Here is a 19,246-nt window from a genome sequence, read left to right on the forward strand (position 1 = left end):
CTTCATTTTGCTCTCAAAGTGCACCAGATTGATGCTTTTAACTTCAATATTTAAAAATAAATCTTCCCCCCTATGTGAGGTCCACACACCACCTATAAAAATAGCACTTTACCCCTGCTTACACCTATATGCCGTGAGCTGATTATTGAGCCTTCATTGTAACAGTTGCGGGTACACTGTGTGTATGCGTGGGGAGTGTTGCAGTAGAACATTCCTCTGTAGCGCCCGGTACATTAATGGGAAACCCTAAATGTTTGAGCACCCTCTATGAAACGTCAAGCTACCCCACAGTACCCCCAAAATAAATCTTTGGCGCCGCCACTGAGCCTGACTATTTGTGTTGGGGGGGGCCCGACTTTTTTTTTTCTCCAAAGGGGGGGCCTGACAGAAAAAGTTTGAGAACCACTGGCCTACAGACATAACTAAACCAGCGACTGTATTCACCATGACACAGACAGTCTGTGGTTTGTACTAGTTTCTGAACAGATATGAGGAGCTGTGATCTCTGTGTGCTAACTGCTAACAGCTAACGGCTGATGTTTTCTGGTTATGTTAAAGTTACCTCACTTGATGAGTTATAGTCATGTAGAAAAATTAAGGTTGTAAAGGTTATGTGTCATAGACCTGATATAATAAAACAATACATTGCGCTTTAAAATACAGCTGCATGTATTTTGCTGATACAGTAAATAAGCTTGATGAACACACTTTTTTCCACCGTAACACGTGATAACACAAATGAGACCAAAATGCAATGCAGGTTGGTCCCAGCTCCGGAGGTAGGGCTGAGCCAGGAGCTCTGCAGCAGAAAGCTATTGCTAAGTCTTGATTGTACATTTAATTTGTTATAACTGAGGCTAAGACACTTTTGAAAATACAACCGCTCAATTGCTATAAAAGTTACTTTATAACCATCTTATCGAGGCGGTTTTGTAGCGAAAAAAATAAATTCTCTTTGATATTACACTATTTAAAAATCATCAAGCTGAAGAATGTTTCTCCTCACAATTCAATATATACAACTGGGATGCACCCACTGGAATTCCTCTGTACAACCATTAGCATATTTGAGTTTGAGGTGCAGTGGCAGTGACATCTCAGACTGTCTTCCTGAGCCTCAGGTGGAGCTGCGGTGCATTCCTGGAGCTAGGTATTCTCCCTGTAGGAGCTCCTGTGAAGCAGCGGCTATGTAAATTGGGAGCAGAATATGTATGATGGATAATGGTAAGTGTCGTAAGTTTCCCTGCCATCTGCTCAGTAGTAGAATAATGAGAATACCTGAGGGGGTCTCTGTTACACCAACATCCATATGACTCTCCAACATCTGCTAAGTTACGTTAGCAGAGCCTTTAGAAATCTAAATATATCCTGATACTTTCAGGCTACATGGCAAAGCAAACAAATCACAGAGCTGGTAGTGATCTTCATCCATTCATTGCCAGCTGATGTATGATCAGCCATCGCTAGTGATAAAACAGGAAGTGCTTAGAGAGGTCCTGTAAAATGCTCAATTTGCACTAGAGACGTAAGCGATGTATTATAGAGTTGGGTGCAGAATACATGAATTTGAGTCCCTTCCACATTAGTGGGATTCTGTGATACAGTCACACAGTTATTAAAAAGGCAGTCGAACAGGAGTGGCAAATATAACACAGAGGTGTGGGACAGAACAGCAGCATCCTCCAGAACACTGGCACTGAGCAGTGGACACAACCAGACTGGAAAACGACCACATACATAAAAAATTCATTAATTCAACATATTGTCTATCCCTCTATTTTATTTTATTTTTTACACTACGCAGCCAAACCTTTAAATGGCTTGTCCCTCCTTTATTTGTGACTGATCAGATGCCTCTTTCAAACAGTCCCCAGTCAATTGATATCCTTTCAGGCATCGCTAGGGATTTTAAATATTCACAAAATGCCCTACTGCAGTGGTTCCCAACCTGTGGGCCTTGAAGGCATTGCAAGTGGGCCACCAAATAATTTGCAAAACATTATGATTTGTGTGGAAACATTTCATTATTAAGATTTTTTTTATTTGAACCTCTTTTCCTTTTTCTTTCTTGATCCTCCTTAGCAACGGTCATTACAGTCAATGTAAGACAGTCAACAGTCCTTGACAGCGGTCTGTACTACTGGATTAACAACGTGTCACATGTTCTAAATTGACCAGATCAGAATCGAGTATTCAACTAAACCGTGTAATACAAATTTCTGTTTGTTACTGATGGCCAGCTCCTTTTCTAAATAAAATAAAAAGTACTCTGAGAACTTTATTTAGCCTCCATATTGTTTATGGTTGAATGTGGGCTGCAAACATTTTTTAGAATCTTAAAGGGATAGTGGAAATCTGCGAATTTTGGGTTTAACTTATGTATTTTTATTAAAAATAAGCATAATAAACAATTTTTTTTAATTTCATGCGCCTAGTTTCATTTTATTTTCAATTTTACTGCGCCCTCTCAATGAAACGAAATACTTCGGGAATCGTCGGGAATCTTCGGGTGATGACGAGAGCATAGGAAGACGGGCACAAACAATGGCGGACATTCAATAGCATTTGCATGTGAATAGCAAGTGAAATTTGACCTTTTTAGAGAGGTTTAGAAAAATAAAGTCCAAGCGGACTCACCTCTGGGTAATTTGGGAACCAACAGTTCCATTTGACCTTTTTCACTGTAAAAATCATTTTATTACTTAGAATTTTCACTATAGGTAATACTATAAGACTGTAAGACGGCAATACTTTATACCGAGTATATTGCCATATGATGATTGATTATCAGTAAAAAATTATACGTGACACAACGACATTGGATTAACCTTGAGATGCGTTTTTATTCCGTTGAACACAACTTTTGATCACAAATCAAAAAAGGTAAGACGTAATTATTGTAATATTTTTGGAACCGGATGTTGTTTACTTTCTCTTTTCTGGCCGATAGCTCCAGGAATTCGAGGTCTTACAGTGATGACATTACATGTGTGGAATCTGTGGAGTCTCAGCTTTAAATCGTATATCTTGTTTGTGCAGTTAAGATAGTAATAAGGGCATTTCTACCGTGTGTTGTGTGTAAAAAAGCGTTAGCATTAGTTAGCATTGTTTCGCTCAATGCTAATTCAAAGGCTTGGTATTACTCTTGTGTTTTTTCTAGCTAACAATTGATCTTATTGTCAGTTAGCGGAGTTTCTTACCTTTAAAAGGGTATGAAACATTAATAGTTTCATAAATGTTAAGAAGCCCTGAGACATGTGAGAGAAAAAAAACTGTGGGAGGGGTCCACTGGGGGGACCTTCGGGCTTAACTGGTTAACAATGATTAATATTTGTAAAGGCTACAGGTGATCTTAAGATGCGTGAGCTATGCTTAGGGACCTACCAGTCAAGATTATTTGTGCGTAGGGGTGCATCATCTGGCGCCTGGTCCTGGTCATCCTCGCCATTGCCCATGCCGTGAACCATCACCTCGGGCTCGGGCTCGAACAAATAAGGACGTAATGGTCCATCGTCTGGCTCAATATTCTCACCATCGTCGCTTACTGAACCGGATTCAGATTCAGTTCCTAAAACGACATTTTCGTAGGAAAGCCGAGAGGATGTTTCTGACTCGCTATCATCACTGGATACCTCGTACAATCCTTCTTCTTTGTCTGGTATATTTGCCCTTCCACGTTCATTCTGCATAGACGCCATGGTTTGTTATCGTATCGTCTTCCTAAGTTTTCGTCACTTCCGGTTTGGCTGAGTCGAACATTTCGTTTCTAAAAAACTTCGGGGAAGCTGCAATAAAGTGCTTCTAACATGCGTAAGGCAATTATTATATATTTTTAATCAGGTGTGATTGTTTTGGTACGTAATTATGCTTGTATATAAGTTAAAACGAAACTATTTGAGGTTCCATTTCCACTATCCCTTTAAGTGGTCCCTGAGTTGAAAAAGGTTGGGAACCGCTGCCCTACTGTATACTGTATTTGTTTGTTCCTGCGCCTTTTCACCCATCCCATGACATTCCTGCAGTTTGGTAAGGCACAAGGGACAGTCCAGCAGATGGCGGTAATGCAAGAATCTGTGTTCTGAATCTCCATACGCAGTGGAAGACGTCATTTTTCAAGAGAAAGGCTGAAGCATTGCTGAGCTCTTTCTCACCAAGAGAATCCTTTAGGGCATTGTTGTTCTTATAATACAAACAATCCACCCATTTCTGATATAAGTAATGCTAATGTAGCATCTTAGCTAACTTCTTCTGGAGTAATTTGAGCCTCTTTTGGAGCCGTCGTTTTTTAGGCCATTCAAGCAGTGCTTCTCAAAGTGTGGTCCGCGGACCACTGGTGGTCCGTGAGTGCCCCCTAGTGGTCCGTGAGTATATTGGTAACATTTCACATTTGAAATAAATAAATACATTTAAGTTTTCCGCACTCTCGCGGGAATATCTCCGCAATGGAGCGAGCTTATGTTTCACTTTCTATTGCATGATATAGCCCAGCGCAACACCTTCGTCACACATGTTGCCATCTGTTCGTACCATTTTCAGGCGATTTGTAATCTGTTCTAGAAAAACTATGTGATTTGGGATATTTGTGGAGTTAGGTGGTCCGCGAGTGTTTTTTTATTGGTTAAGTGGTCCTTGGTATGAAAAAGTTTGAGAAACACTGCAGTAGGGGGTTGAAAGGTGCAAATAGACTTGCCTCACAGACATGAAGGACTCTGATTGGTTCTGGACACTGGCTGCCCAAACATAAACGCAGGCAAGGCCCTCCCATCTGACAATGCTGCCCTCCCCCAAAGAACACGTTGTTTCTTTTTTAGTTTTTCATAACTGTGCACTTTAATACTACGATGTATGTGATAAGTCAAATTCAAAAAATACATAGAGTAATACGTAATACGGTCTTTTGTTAGTTGTGATTAGCCCACATTTAGACCAATCGCTATTCAGAACAGATGAAGTTGTTGTGCGTCACACTGCTATGCCGACTATTCTGGAGTTGTTTATACTTTGCATTCTGTAGCCTCCCATTTCTGTTTTAAATGAAAAAATGTACAACATAAATTGGCTTAAATCCATTAGTAGGTTTAAGGATTTTTTAACAATAAATGGTGATCAAAGAGCTGCAGGATGGTGGTGATCCTGCACCTGCTAGAGCAGCATCCAATCTTTGACCCATCGAGGCAGCCAATACTAGCGCTCTCCTCCGAGGCACAGCTCCTTGTCCCGCTATACCATCACCACCAGCGTTGCCACACCCAGTAACACACCTGCCAGCATCCTGCTCCTCCTCCTCCTCAGACGCTACCTAGCAGCACTCCAACAGGTACTGCTGCTGCTTATGTTAATATTATTATGTTAATATGTTTGCTGCTGGGTTAGCGGTTGTCCAAGTTTAAGGCCCAAGCAAACTGTTGCTGTCATGTTTTTATTGTCAATGTGTGCCTTGCTCATGCGTGCTGTGTTACCAGTGTTTGTGCCGCCGCACACACAATTTTGCAAAAGTGGTTTCTATGTTGCTCTTTATTTGTGTGTATTTGTGATTGGTGTGAGTCTTTACGCAATGCTGTTGGCCATGCTGTTCGATGTTATCTAAATTATATTGTGCCGCAGCACATGGCGGCTTTGTGGGCCCTCCCATTTAAATCACATGCCCTCTCTGTAGAGCTGTTCCGGGCATGCATAAACGCATTGTTTGAAGCCTGACAAGATAGACTTGTGTGTGATATTTGAGAATCCAGATGCCTTGCACGGTAATTGGTGAAGGCACAACCCCAACCCTTTCCAGAGGGGGGTGGTTATGCATCTGAAGCTGTCTGCTAAAAATAAATACAATTTTGGTAATTTAACACAAACACTTTGGTGAATCCAATGAATGATCTTCGAAAAGTCCCTGCCTGTTGTAAAACTAAAAACTAAAACATATAAATGAATAAGTAAGTCTGATCTTGGCTACTGTATGGGAGTAATATGGTCACTGACTTGAAACTCTCTTCAACGTGCAATGAGATGGACTTCCTGTATATTACCGTATGGTATTAAAATGATACCATGCCCACAAGTTCATTGAGTTCACTATACAGTAAATGTACAATACCACATCCTGAAACCAAATGATAAGCCTTTCTGTGAATCTGAGGCAGGGTTAACAGATCTGTTCTCTCACACAGTTTTATTTTTACCGTGTGACCACAGAGAGGCTCCACAGATCTCAGTTCTGCAGGGCATCAATAGAAGCACGAGTTCTCACCATTTCAGAATAATCTCTTTGGAAACTCACCCAGACATGCAACAGGCGGGGATCCTCTGCAGAGCGTTAGACAGATATCTGTACAGGAAGAGCACAGAGGGCGGCTGGAGGACGACGGGACCAGCAGCCGGTGGTGGGCTGGTTTCCATGGCACCTGAGAGAAAGACCTTTCTACTCCAGGCCCGGGGTCGCAACATGTGATGAGGCTGTGGAGATAAATCCTCCCTTTCATCCTGCACGGCTTCTAGGCTGTGTGGAGGCAGCACTAATGGAATGGATTCATATAACCCTCTGTTTGATTCTAATCCATTTGGACTGAGAAGCAAATGCATGGGAGCTCTACGTCCACTCTGTTTCCAAACATACAGTGCAGCATATATGTACAGCAGTCACAGCAGATAACTACTATATGGAAAAAGCAGGAGACAGCTCTTCAGCTACAGTATTTGCTGTTTTACTTTATGCATTTAAAAAATGGCATCTGTTTTACACAATCTTTGATTCACTATGGCTGCCAAAGATAACTATGAGTGACCTGCCAATATCCACAATATTTCCTTGTATGTCTTTGGCCACAATTTATAATCCCTTAAAGCTTTTTCTATAATAGACTAATGCCACATTTACAGTGCAACTCTACTAACCTTGCTCTTTTTAGGTTTTTCTATTGGCAAAAGTTGTGGATTGTACCTGCTACCTTTTTAGTTCCACTTCAGATAAGGTTCCAAGCTAGCTTAGCCTGTACAAGAGTTACAAGACTGCTGAAGGTTAGTGCTGCACGATATATCGTGTCGTGACAATAATCGCGATATGCGCATGCACGATATTCACATCGCAGGACGTGCGATTTAAAAAAAAACATTTTTTAAATAAAAAAAAAAAATGTAGGACGTGCGATATTAAGTAGGCAAATTAACTCAAACACGTCATGTTACAATTCTTTTGCTGCTTGCTACAAAAGGAAAACTCAGGGGTACTTGAGTGAGTGACATGCAGGCTCTGCATGCACAGCAAACCACCAATCACAATCAAATCTCCAAAGCAAACAGACCCGATGATTAAAGATAAAAACACTGAATAAAGTAGTTTCCTGTGTTTCTCCAGGGCAGTTTGGCGCTGCTAACCGAGCTAGCTCAGCTTGTTGCTCTGATAACTTAAGATCCAGACGTCCGTGACTAAAATCCTTCATCCGGTTAAATATAGTTAGAAAATACCAATTGTATAGCATTAAAGTTCAAGAAAGGATGGTTTGTAGGAATAAAAAACGATCTTTTCTTCAATTCCTGTATTTTTTCATATCGCAGGGGGGGGAAATCGCAATGTCAGTTTTTTCCAATATCGTGCAGCCCTACTGAAGGTCAGTCGTTGCGAGACATAGGTGATCCCGCACAAACCCGACATTTTGTAAATAGCCAAGCTAGGGTCAATAGCAACCACATTGTAAAAAAACTTGATCAAGATTTGTTTAAATGGCCTCGAAAATGACTTGTGCACTACGACAGATAGTTAGATAGTACTACACGAAGATCCATGGTACAGGACGGTTTGAGCAGAGCAGCACTGGTGGAGTACATTCGGGAGGAGGCCTGAATGGATCAATACATCACAGAACAAGGAGGATGTGCTTCAGCAGGGGCCCCAGAACAAGACAGGCCCATTGCTCAGCCACTGTCACAGCAGTGGATCCCCGGCATCTCACATGCATCTCACACAACAAGGATAAAGACAGATGTGAGGACAGGTGTATAAACTGAAGCAACTCGGGACACAACATTGACACATAAACTACTCCTGTGACAAATTGAGCTACTTCGGCTAACACGGTTCTCATACAACTGTCTTTTTTCATTATAATAAAATGCAAGTCTGTTTAAGCAAAGGTTGGGAAGGTACATCGTACACAAGTGCATTGAGTTCACTGTACTGTATCATGTATCAGTAGATACATGATACAGTACAGTTGTTGCATTGTCACTGCAGGGCTCGACTCGACTGCCTTAACATTTTCTTATTTGGTGTTATCATTAGCAAACGTGAATAGTAGCCTGAGTGGTATCTGGTACCTTTTTTTCGTACCAACTCAGCCAAAGTTCCAACTGAACCAAGCTGACACCAAATAAATGGGACCCAGATTGCTGTGGTAAGGTCTCCTACAATGCTTTTAAAAAAAATTCACTTTAGAAATATACGGTATCCCAACTAATAACGCCATGGTCAAGTGAACACATACAGACATTCCTCTGTTTGGTTGCTGATCTAATCTAAGTATCCAGCAAGCGATGCAGCTTCACAGTGACAATGAGCTAATAAACCCACCTACCCTGAGGGGCACTATCTGCAGTTGAAAACAGTATCAACAAAAGCACCTGTTACCAGAAATGTAGTCAAATGGAGCCGAGGTTTTAATCAGAATTCCTCCAAACAATATGCTAACTATATAATTCACATTTTGGGAAATATTGCCTATGTCACTGTGACGCTGCCCAGTCAATCAGTAAATTGATACATTTGTTTGAGAGCTTCTGGTAATCGAAGCATAATCCTTGGACAGAGCAGGCTAGCAGTCTTAATGCTAATCTAGCTGCTGGCGGTAGCTTCATTTTCACCATACAGACATTAGAGACTTGTATTGATCTTCTCCTTTAACTCAGCGAAAAAGTTATTTTGAGCATTTCCTCGAATATCAGACTATTCCTTTAAATACAAATCATGTGTTCTACTTCTACACGATTCTGCTGGGCTGAGTATTGGAAATGAATGTCACTGTTAATGTCATCATCATATTAAATGACTTGCCCAACACTTGTTTTAGCTAAATCAAATGTGCAAATAAGAACTATTACAGACTACTGTATGTAGTTACAGTAGTTACAATTAGCTTTTCCCAAAGTTGTTTCTAGGAATCTACTTGAGAGGAAGATTTAAGGCTTAAGTATTCTCCAAACTAACTTATCAAACTTGTTTCATGTATTCTATAATAACTAAAGGCCTATTAAGCTACCTGATGAAGATGATAGATACAAATGATGGTATTTTAGCGGTGATGCCCTTAGGTGTACACATGAGAGGGAAGAATTAGTCGTGTGAAGAATGAACATTTCAAACCACACCTCCTCCCACCTGGTTCATCGCTGCATTAAGAGAGCTTAACCTTTGGATGGTCCATTTTGGAAAGTATTCAACTTCAGGAAAGAGGGGTTTCTCGCTGATGGATCTGACATACATTTCCTTTGAAGCAGGCCCAAAAACAGGGGTCCGCAACTTTAGGAAGTGGGACGTGGTTAACCATTGACACATATAGCAATAAGTGTGCAAGAAGATTTTTTGGAAATGTTAAAATGCACTCTCATCCGCATGCCAAATAATGTCTTTAACAGCCAGTGAAAGAAGTTTGTTGGGTTATCATTTAACTCAGATGTTAATTAGTTCATAAGAATGGCAACTTCTTTGTATAGTGCTCTCATATATAAATACAATGTCCTGATTATGGGAGAAATGTGTTTTTGGGCCAGAGTGCCTTTATTAGCGACACAGTGCTGAAAGGGAGAGGAATGTCGAACCTGTGTACTTTGCAGCAGAATCAGCATATTCTTTCTAATATAAATTGTGCTTTGTATGTTAATTATATGGATCAAATGAGTACAAATATACTGTATTAGAGTTGATGGTTGATTGCTGTCCTAATGTTGATGTTATGCTTAATAATGATATATCGCTCTGATTACAAGAACATCAAATAAATGGTGCTTCATATCAAAAAGTTTGCAGACCTTTGTCTCAAATGATTTAATTAGAAATACAGTGCAGAGATTTTAGAAGAACTACCTCAGGTCTTGGGATTAACTGAAATAGAATTCTGACATGAAGTTGTGCCTGATCACTGCTTTTCCACCTGACCAATCCTCAGATACAATGTCAAGTCATCACATAAAGGTTACTGACAGTCTAGTTACCCTTCACACACCAGTAGCTGCTTGCCCTTTCTATCATTCATTCACTACTTTTTTTTCAGCCACCTGTCATATTTCTTACAACATTGTTTACCTCTCATGTCAGTGCAGGCTGGGCATATTTTCACAGCCCCTTATAGCCCAGGCAGTGAGCTATTATAGAAGGGAAAATATCTCTTACCTGAACTTTGAACAGACCCCTCCTTGCCTTTAAATCCAACCTGTTTAGTGTTTGTGCTGGTGGGCTGCCCGAGACTTAAACGAAGCTATAATCAAACCCCAAGATAAATTAAGAGGCAAGCGTTGACTCAGCGTTCTGTTGCCCTAGCGATCCATTGACCCTGAGGGCCGCAGCGAGAAAATTGAGAAATGCTCGTTTTAATGCCTATCCAATATATACGGCATCTACCTCGAGATGGGGCTGTGCAATCAACCACTAATCCATTAGACAGAGATGTTTTTCAAAGATTGACGCGTTATTGTGCTGCTGTCTGCACTGGCTCACGTTCAAGGTTAACCTTTTAGAGACGCCTGATTGTTGCTAGAAGGTTAAACAACACATTAACATGCATTAAAATATTAAATTATGGCTCCATTTACTATATGAGAGAAAAACAACAACATAAAAAAGGCTTTTAAAATTATGAAGGCAATTGATGAAGTGGGAGGCTGGAGCACGGGCATTTACTCTGGGCGGGGGGGGGGGGGGGGGGGGGGGGGGGGGGGGGGGGAACGGGGCTGTGGTAGTGAGATGGTTTTCAAATGGGCACAGCGGGTGCAGTTCCGGCAGAATGAGGGCTTCGTTTATTGTCGGGTTAATAAACTGATGGTGAGGTCAAGTATTGAAGCCAGTTGCAATTAAGGTGACTTTTTCCATAAGAGATGGCCATTGCCTGGATAAAAACGTATTAAAGCAGCCTCCTCTCCTGATTTCTGCAGCAATGTGTGCCGCAACAGAAATAGCTAGTCTGTGGTTACATGTGTGCTATACATCTTCCAGCAAGAGTAAACCACACCGCAGGAGGCCGGAGAGAAGCCTGTCTCTGTTACAGTATATTGACAGTGGGAAGACTCTGAATAAGTGACGCCTCCTGTCTGCTTGAGTGAAATACAACCTTGTTCCAGAGGATAGGCAATTAACTAATCTGAGCGCTACAGTGCAGCTACAGTGGCAGCAAGCACTCCTTCCCTATCCCGTCTATTTAAGTAATTTAAGGATTGGAAAGGTCATCCCATTTACAACATTATAAAGGAGCCAGCATCAATCCATCTCGTGCTGTCTGCAGTCAAATGTCTCTGACTGACAGCATTTCCTTTTTAAGGCTCCCACAGCACAGCAGCTTCAATTTACCGTGTGCTGTGCCAATATGGCCGGGGTTAGGATGCATATATCGGATAAGGAAAGCTTGGAGGGGGAGAGAATAAAGAGAAGGAGGGATGGAGTAAGGGGGAGAAAAGGACAGACAGAAAGACAGAGAAGGAGAAGAGACCCTGTCACTTGGAATCACCATCACGGAGCAGGTGAAGAGAGATAAATGTCAAAGGACTCTCGGCAAAATAAAACAACAACTCGCCTGCACTCATCCAGGCAGGCACAAGTCAGGCACAGTTCGTGAGTCTCCTGGCCTCTGCACTAAAAGACAACAGAAGAAGAAGAAAGAAATCCAAATGCAAAAAATAAAACACTGAAAAAACTGAAACATTGACTTTAATTAAGTGTATTTTGTCAACAAATGTCACGTCACTGTATTAGGTTAGTTGAAAGCAGTAATATTAAATTGAACCTAATGTTTGATTTAATCCTAGTAGTATTGCTTTCAACTAATCATGTGTAATCTGTTGACATAATACATTCAAATAACGTCAACGTTTCAGTTTTAATAGTGTAGAAGGCAATGGGTTTAACTAATATGGACTAAGCATAAGCAAATCAATAGGTTAACCCTGATTAATGCTCATCTGCGCGTGAATATTAAACTCTAAAACATACTCTGGTAGAAATATTGTGACGTGAGATGTAGTACCTAAAAGTGCAGGAAAGTCTCCAAAACGTGGTCTAGGTCCCATGTGTGTGGAGAGTGTCACAGCTGCGGTGTGACAGGTCCTCCTGGAGGCCCTATCCTCACAAACACTCCGAGGCTGCTTTTATTAAAACTACCCCCCCCCCCCCCCCCCCCCCCCCCCAGCACCACCCCCCAACAAAAATAACAGAGAATGGAGCCAGGGCTCTGGAGCCAAGTAGCTGTTGCTGGAATTTTTCTGGCCTAATTTGCATTAATAAAGAGGCTGTTCCTTGTCGGAATGCGTTTTATCCGGCTCAAAAAATCCCTGGGCGATCCCTCTCCGTAGAGCACTGGGAGAATCCGACTGTCAGAGCCGACAAGACAAATGAATCCCGGTGTCAGCGCCGAGTGGCTCCGGCTGACAGATTGAGAAGAACTGTCCCTCTGTCGACAGGCATGCTTCATTTTCAAATTAATAAATCTGAATAAAATATTTTACCCTTCATTATGAGTGCTGCCGCTGTGACAGCTTTGCTGAACAGGGCTGGGATGGGGGTGTGTGGGGGGGTGGATGCTGCCAGTGAAAACAGCTTGCACCAAATCCACCTGGGCTTATGCTGTGTATTTATAATGTGTGTGTGTGTGTGTGTGTGTGTGTGTGTGTGTGTGTGTGTGTGTGTGTGTGTGTGTGTGTGTGTGTGTGTGTGCCTGTGATGTGTAGGTGTGGTTTTTGTTTGCGGTTTGTCTTCTGTTATGCACATTTTATGATTTTTTTTTCTCCATTGATCCTCCACACGCATGTTTTCCACTCAGCGCTCCCCGAGCCCCCCGTGTTCCACCAAAGAGGACGGGACAAACAGAAATAACTAGCGCCGCCGCGGTACAGTAGTGATAGACTCCTCACATATTCTCCCCTCACACCTAGCCATATGGAGACACGTCAACATGGCAGAAACAACTCTTCAATGACACTGTTGAGCTGGATGTAAATGCTGAAGGTAGCTTTTGGCTTGCGACAAAGGAGATGTGTGTCCCCACTCAAAAGTGTCAGTTCAAATGTATACGATGTGTGATTAGATTAGCTACAAATTATCGGAAAAGAGCACAGAGAGGATAATTCAAGTAAATTACATTGCACATTAAGGTAGCATTACACTACGGCTTGTAAGGTTAGCTACAAATGATCAGAAAAGAGAGGACAAAGAAAAGTCCAGTCAATTTATCCATACAATAAGGAAGCATAATAATAAATGTTAGCTAGTAAGTTTAGCTACAAATTATCGGAAAAGATCAGAGAGAATAAGTAAAGTGATGGTTGGGTTGGATGGTTGGTTGGTTGGTTGGTTGGTTGGGTGGTTAGTTGGTTGGATGGATGGATGGATTTAGAAGAAGTAGGTTCTCGAAATTAATTGCGTAGTTTCCAAGCAAAACCATGCCTCAATTTAAACCCCAAATCAGGAAAGTTTTCAATAATTCAAATAAAAAACTTAAATTTGGATTGAAACTAATTCCTCATTTTCAGAAGCTTACTAATATAAGAACAAGTCCAAGTTTCCAGTGGCTTTAACAATTCCCTTTTCATTCTCCAAACCACAGCTGATCATGTGAAGGGAAGTAAATGAGGATTGATCAAAAAAGTTGAGTGTTTAGCAGTGAATGAACAGACAAGTCTCCCGGCAAAACAGTGTGGTGGGTATAAGTAGATGTTGAGTGACAGATTGATGGGGTGAGAAGCATAATTGCTGGAGATAAAAAGGAGTGGAAAGAGGGGGATGTATAAACATAACACACAGGACTCATAATCCTGCAATATAAGCCCTCCAGGGTGAGAGAGGAAGGCATAAAGGAGCCTGGTGGGTTGTACCCAGTCACTCATTCTGGATGCTAAATTAATATGCAACAGCAAACACTAATATGCCTTTTGAGGAGGCCCTGCATATTGTGCTAGACTTCAAGCTTGTGAAGTTGCCTGAGGGCAAATTCCTATGAATAACATACATAATACAATATCATGTAGGGTTTTTATGGTGCTGTTTATCCTGTCAATTGCCTTTGAGTTCTTCTGCTGCCTATTTTTTATAACATTTACTACAAAATCCATAAAATGATGGTGTAATGTAATAGCTGATATTTGGTGGTATGAGATATTAAAGGCCAATTACCTAGCCAAAAGGACTGACAAATAGAAGTAAAATAATCATTTTAACCAACAACTTAACATCAGCACAGTTTAAAGCAGTGTACAATATTGATCAGTGTGTTTCTGGGGATCTCCGTGTACGTAGAAGCTACATAGGAGCCATTCCTGAGAGGTAACCAATTTCCTTTAATCAGCATACAAAGAAAGAGTGCCATCCAGCCAATTAATTTACACCAGCCGACATGTGTATAATAATGACAGGCAGCACAAAGGACTCCATGTTCCTCCTTATGTAGGCCTTCAATATTTAAAGAAGAGTACGTGTTTTTGGCAAGGCTACGGCGATGCATGTCAGTTAAACTTCTTAGACGTCAGCCTTCTCTGTGAACATCACATCATCAAAGATGACATTTCATCAACTAACTCAATAAATAATAGAACACAGTGCCTGCCATTTGAACCTTGGGTGACAGCATCTGAGGAAATTGGCACCCGGTAATTTGCTTTCTTATGTCTTCTGTCATCTTTTATTAGAGTTATCACCTGTGCATTGTAATGCCCGAGTACAGTGTGTGTTACTGTAAAACTCAGGGTGGATATACATTTGATTCACTTACTTGATATTGAAGAATTTATCTGTAAAGAAGGAAGCCTTAAAATATTCAATATTTAAAAGATATCTATCAAGGCTGACTTGATTTGACATCCTTGCTGTGACCATAGATGGATAGAAATCAAGTAAACAGAGTGGACAGACAGTGACAGCGCTGTGTTTGTGATCTCCTTCCAGCGGACGGGGATTGTTCGGTAGGAAGCCGGAGAAATGTGCCAGCCCTAATGCCTTATGGCAACTCATACCCAGCTGATAAGACAATATTTCATGTAGGTTCAGGGCCAATAAGGCGCCTTTTCAACACCAAAGAGATGAATGGGGCCCGACTCCTTGATCAAAATGACAGACACACAAGCACACACACCGTCCTGAGAATGTAAAACACACACACACTCATGCACACTGACTCAGATGGTAACACACTGTGTGTATAGTGATACTGTAATTTGAGTGATAGGACTACCTCTCTGTTGGCACTGTGCTCTGGATCAATGTAATGATTCTGTTTTATGGGATTGTTTGAGTAATCTAACCTTTTATTTAAGCCTGCGTTTGATTTAAATTCCAAAATATAGGTCATAGCTGAGATATAAAGTATTTATATTACCATATATATTCGGAATAATTTCAACCTATTAAAAGGAACCCGCACATTAGGGTTTAGTATTTGGGTATGTGCCGTACTCTAACTATTTTACTAATTTCTGAGCAATATTATCACTTTCAAAACTGCACAAATCTTTCTCTTTTATACACAAAGACAATTTCATTGCATGTGAGAACCTACTTGAATAGACCAAATTCTGATTCTGGTAAAAGATTAATGATGTGTTATTGTTAACTATTTATTTTGTTGAATAATGGTAAAAGGTTGTTGTTACTTACTTCTGTGACTATAAAACCTTCTTCCCTAAAACCTCCCTGATTTTAAAATGGCTTTGTGTTGTTACATTGTGGGTTGTATGTGCCAATGTCATCAGATGGACTTTTGCCACTGGGTTTCCGTTTAAGAAGTTAAAATGACAGGGTGAATTAAAAAAGATTTCCATATGATGTTATCACATGAATCATGTTGAGAGATAACCAGAGCCCCTAGCCAATTTGGTCAAATCATTTTTCTATAAAGAAATACTTAAAGATAATTGTTTTAGACCTTTTAATAGTAAAAGATTACCTTAACACAGTGGTTCTCAAACTTTTTCTGTCAGGCCCCCCCTTTGGAGAAAAAAAAAAGTCGGCCCCCTCAACACAAATAGTCAGGCTTAGTGGCGGTGCCAGAGATTTATTTTGGGGGTGCTGTGGGGTAGCTTGACGTTTCATAGAGGGTGCTCAAACATTTAGGGTTTCCCATTAATGTACCGGGCGCTACAGTGGAATGTTATACTGCAACACTCCCCACACGCATATACACAATGTACCCGCAACTGTTACAATGAAGGCTCGATAATCAGCTCACGGCATATAGGTGTAAGCAGGGGTAAAGTGCTATTTTTATAGGTGGTGTGTGGGCCTCACATAGGGGGGTCCGGGGGCAAGCTCCCCCGGGAAGATTTTTAAATATTGAAGTTAAAAGCATCAATCTGGTGCACTTTGAGAGCAAAATGAAGAGATCTATGGATACATCTCTCAACACCCAGATGAAACAGAACTGTAAACAGATTTACTATTTCTTTATGGATATTTTACAAATCACTCCCCTTTTAAACTTTATTCATTTTTTACTGTCATATAGTATTTCATAACTGTTTTTAATTTATTCTCTTATTTTTTTATAACTATAATGATCATATAAACGTGTGCCTCGGAAATAATTGTTTACATTAATGGTGACCAAAACGTTTGAGACCCACTGAGATAACACTGACACTGAGTCCTTTAGCTCAGGGGTTCCCAATCCCCGGTCCGCGGACCGGTACCGGGCCGCAGAGGTGTTACTGCCGGGCCGCGAAATAGCTGAGTTTATCGTAATATTTGCAGAATTATAAATATATAAAAATATTTTATCAAAAAAAAATTCTATTTGGTTAACATAAGGTCTCAGCCTCTCGTGCGCAGAGAAAGTTACCGGTGCGCCAATAGGAAGTGGAGCACACAGGAGACAACCGTTTCAACGCAGACTGTTATGTTTATGTGGGGAAATGGCAGTGCATACATTATTTGAGATATATTTCGAACTCGGACTTCATTTTAAGGACATTGCGGCCAGGGGTGTAGAGCTATTTTTTTTATTTGTAAAACCTCCTTCACCTCAAGAAATGGCTGCAGCATCAGGAGGCAGCCTCTGAGAAGTGCAGCACCAGCGCGACACACCGCCTTCACTGTGTTCTCCACTGCAGGCTGCTACGTTTCAACCACACACACCTCTACACACACACACACACACACATCGAACGGCCCGATTATTCCCCCTATTACTCGTTGTATGAAGGAAATGTCCGGTCACAAAGGCGCATGATATGTATGTGCTCTGCTCAGCTCCGCTGTGTGTGTGTATGTTCAGTGTGTGTCCAACAACGGCATTTGTTTTCAAATTACCATGAACAATACTTTACACACATCTGGCCAACTCCATAGGTGGGTGTTCCCAAAAGAAGTTAGTTTAATCTTAATCTCGATGTAGTGCTAAATGCTGTCGGAGTGCACCGGAACGAACGCCCCGGTATGACGTTATTATGGCTGGTAAACAAGCCCAGGGGTGAGGGGTCTCACTGACATTTCAGTTATATCAATATGTGTACAGTGGTCCTAATTTGTTTTAATTGTATCCTGGTTTTAAACTTTGTTAATATGTTTTGGATGCATATTGTTCTATTATTTGTTCAGGCTGTTACATACAATTAGCCACTGTTGCCACCTATATTAGGCTATATTATATTATATATTATATTAATATTTGTAAAGCGGTCCTAATTTTTTGTTTTAATTGTATCCTGGTTTTAAACATTGTTAATATGTTTTGGATGCATATTGGTATTTCTTCAGGCTGTTAAATAATTAGCCTCTGTTGCCACCTGCTGGTGAGTAAATATTAAAATCAGTTAAAATTGACAACCGGTCCGCGATTTATTTTTAATGTATCTGCCGCTCCTTGGCACAATAAAGGTTGGGAACCCCTGCTTTAGCTCACTGAGTCTTTCAGTCTGACAGGAGAGGGCTCTCCTCCACTTTGTTGTTGAAAAAACTCCTTATATCCGTTAGCGTAGCTCGCTAGCACCAGAAGCTAACATCAACGATCTCCGGTACCGGTGCGCTCTCTCTCGCGCGCACGCACACAAAATGGCTCGTTCCACACACACACAGAGCCAAGCTTTAATGAAACTCAGAGACCCAAACGTAATAGTACTGTACTGCATCATATTATTTTCGAATCAATAATTTTTCAAAATATGATTTTTATTTTTTTATAACCATTTTTCCTCCTGGTCTCTCATGCCTCTGCGCCCCACCCCCACTTTGAGAACCACTGCCTTAACACAACACATTTGGTGACACGCCACTGAGCAGACCTCCACATTACAGCAGGAGGTTTCAGGTTTTCCAACCAGTTGTCATTCCCAACCGGACACATAGATCAGCGACGTGCAGTCAGGGGAGGCAGAGCCTCACCTGTCATACTCCAATGTAACGGAAAAACAACTAAAGAAAAACTAAATAGTAATAATAATAAAATGTCTCCACTGATCTGTGTTGTAAATGTGATTTCTGTATGATTCCAATCGCTTTTTATAGTCAAAATCAGCAAATTTGCCGAGCTCCGCTACAACTACGGGTAGCGATGAGAAGTGAGGCAGGGACGAGCTCTGCCTCTCGTAAGCCCACAGTAACTGGCTGGAGCGCGGGCACTAATTTATCGCGGGCACTTATTTTGTGAGCGTGCTCAAGCCAGTTACTGTGGGGTGAGGTGAGGCACAGATGAGCTCTGCCTCACCTTAGAATGCGTCACCCCACAGAAACCGGCTGGAAAGCGGACCCTAAGCGCATGCCTGCACCATCTCACTGTATGTCACCAATGTAATGTTTGTAGATTATATTTATCCTCGCCATCCATAGTCTCTAAATAACTTATTTCACGTATATATGATATTTAGGCCCGCTGGCCTCATCATACAACGGCAATGAAAAAAGCACCAGGGGAGGCAGCCATAACCTCTGCCGCACTGAAGGGGGCGCAAGTGAGCCCACAGGTTCTTGTTGCTACTGTTATTCTACGCAGGGACGGTAGACGCAAACAACAAACTAGACTTTTGAAACTACAGGAAGATAAGGAGGACTTTTACAAAAAAGTAATAGAGATTGTTG

The sequence above is a fragment of the Gymnodraco acuticeps genome, unplaced genomic scaffold (genome assembly GCF_902827175.1).
Source record: "Gymnodraco acuticeps unplaced genomic scaffold, fGymAcu1.1, whole genome shotgun sequence".
In the NCBI taxonomy this organism is placed as follows: Eukaryota; Metazoa; Chordata; class Actinopteri; order Perciformes; family Bathydraconidae; genus Gymnodraco; species Gymnodraco acuticeps.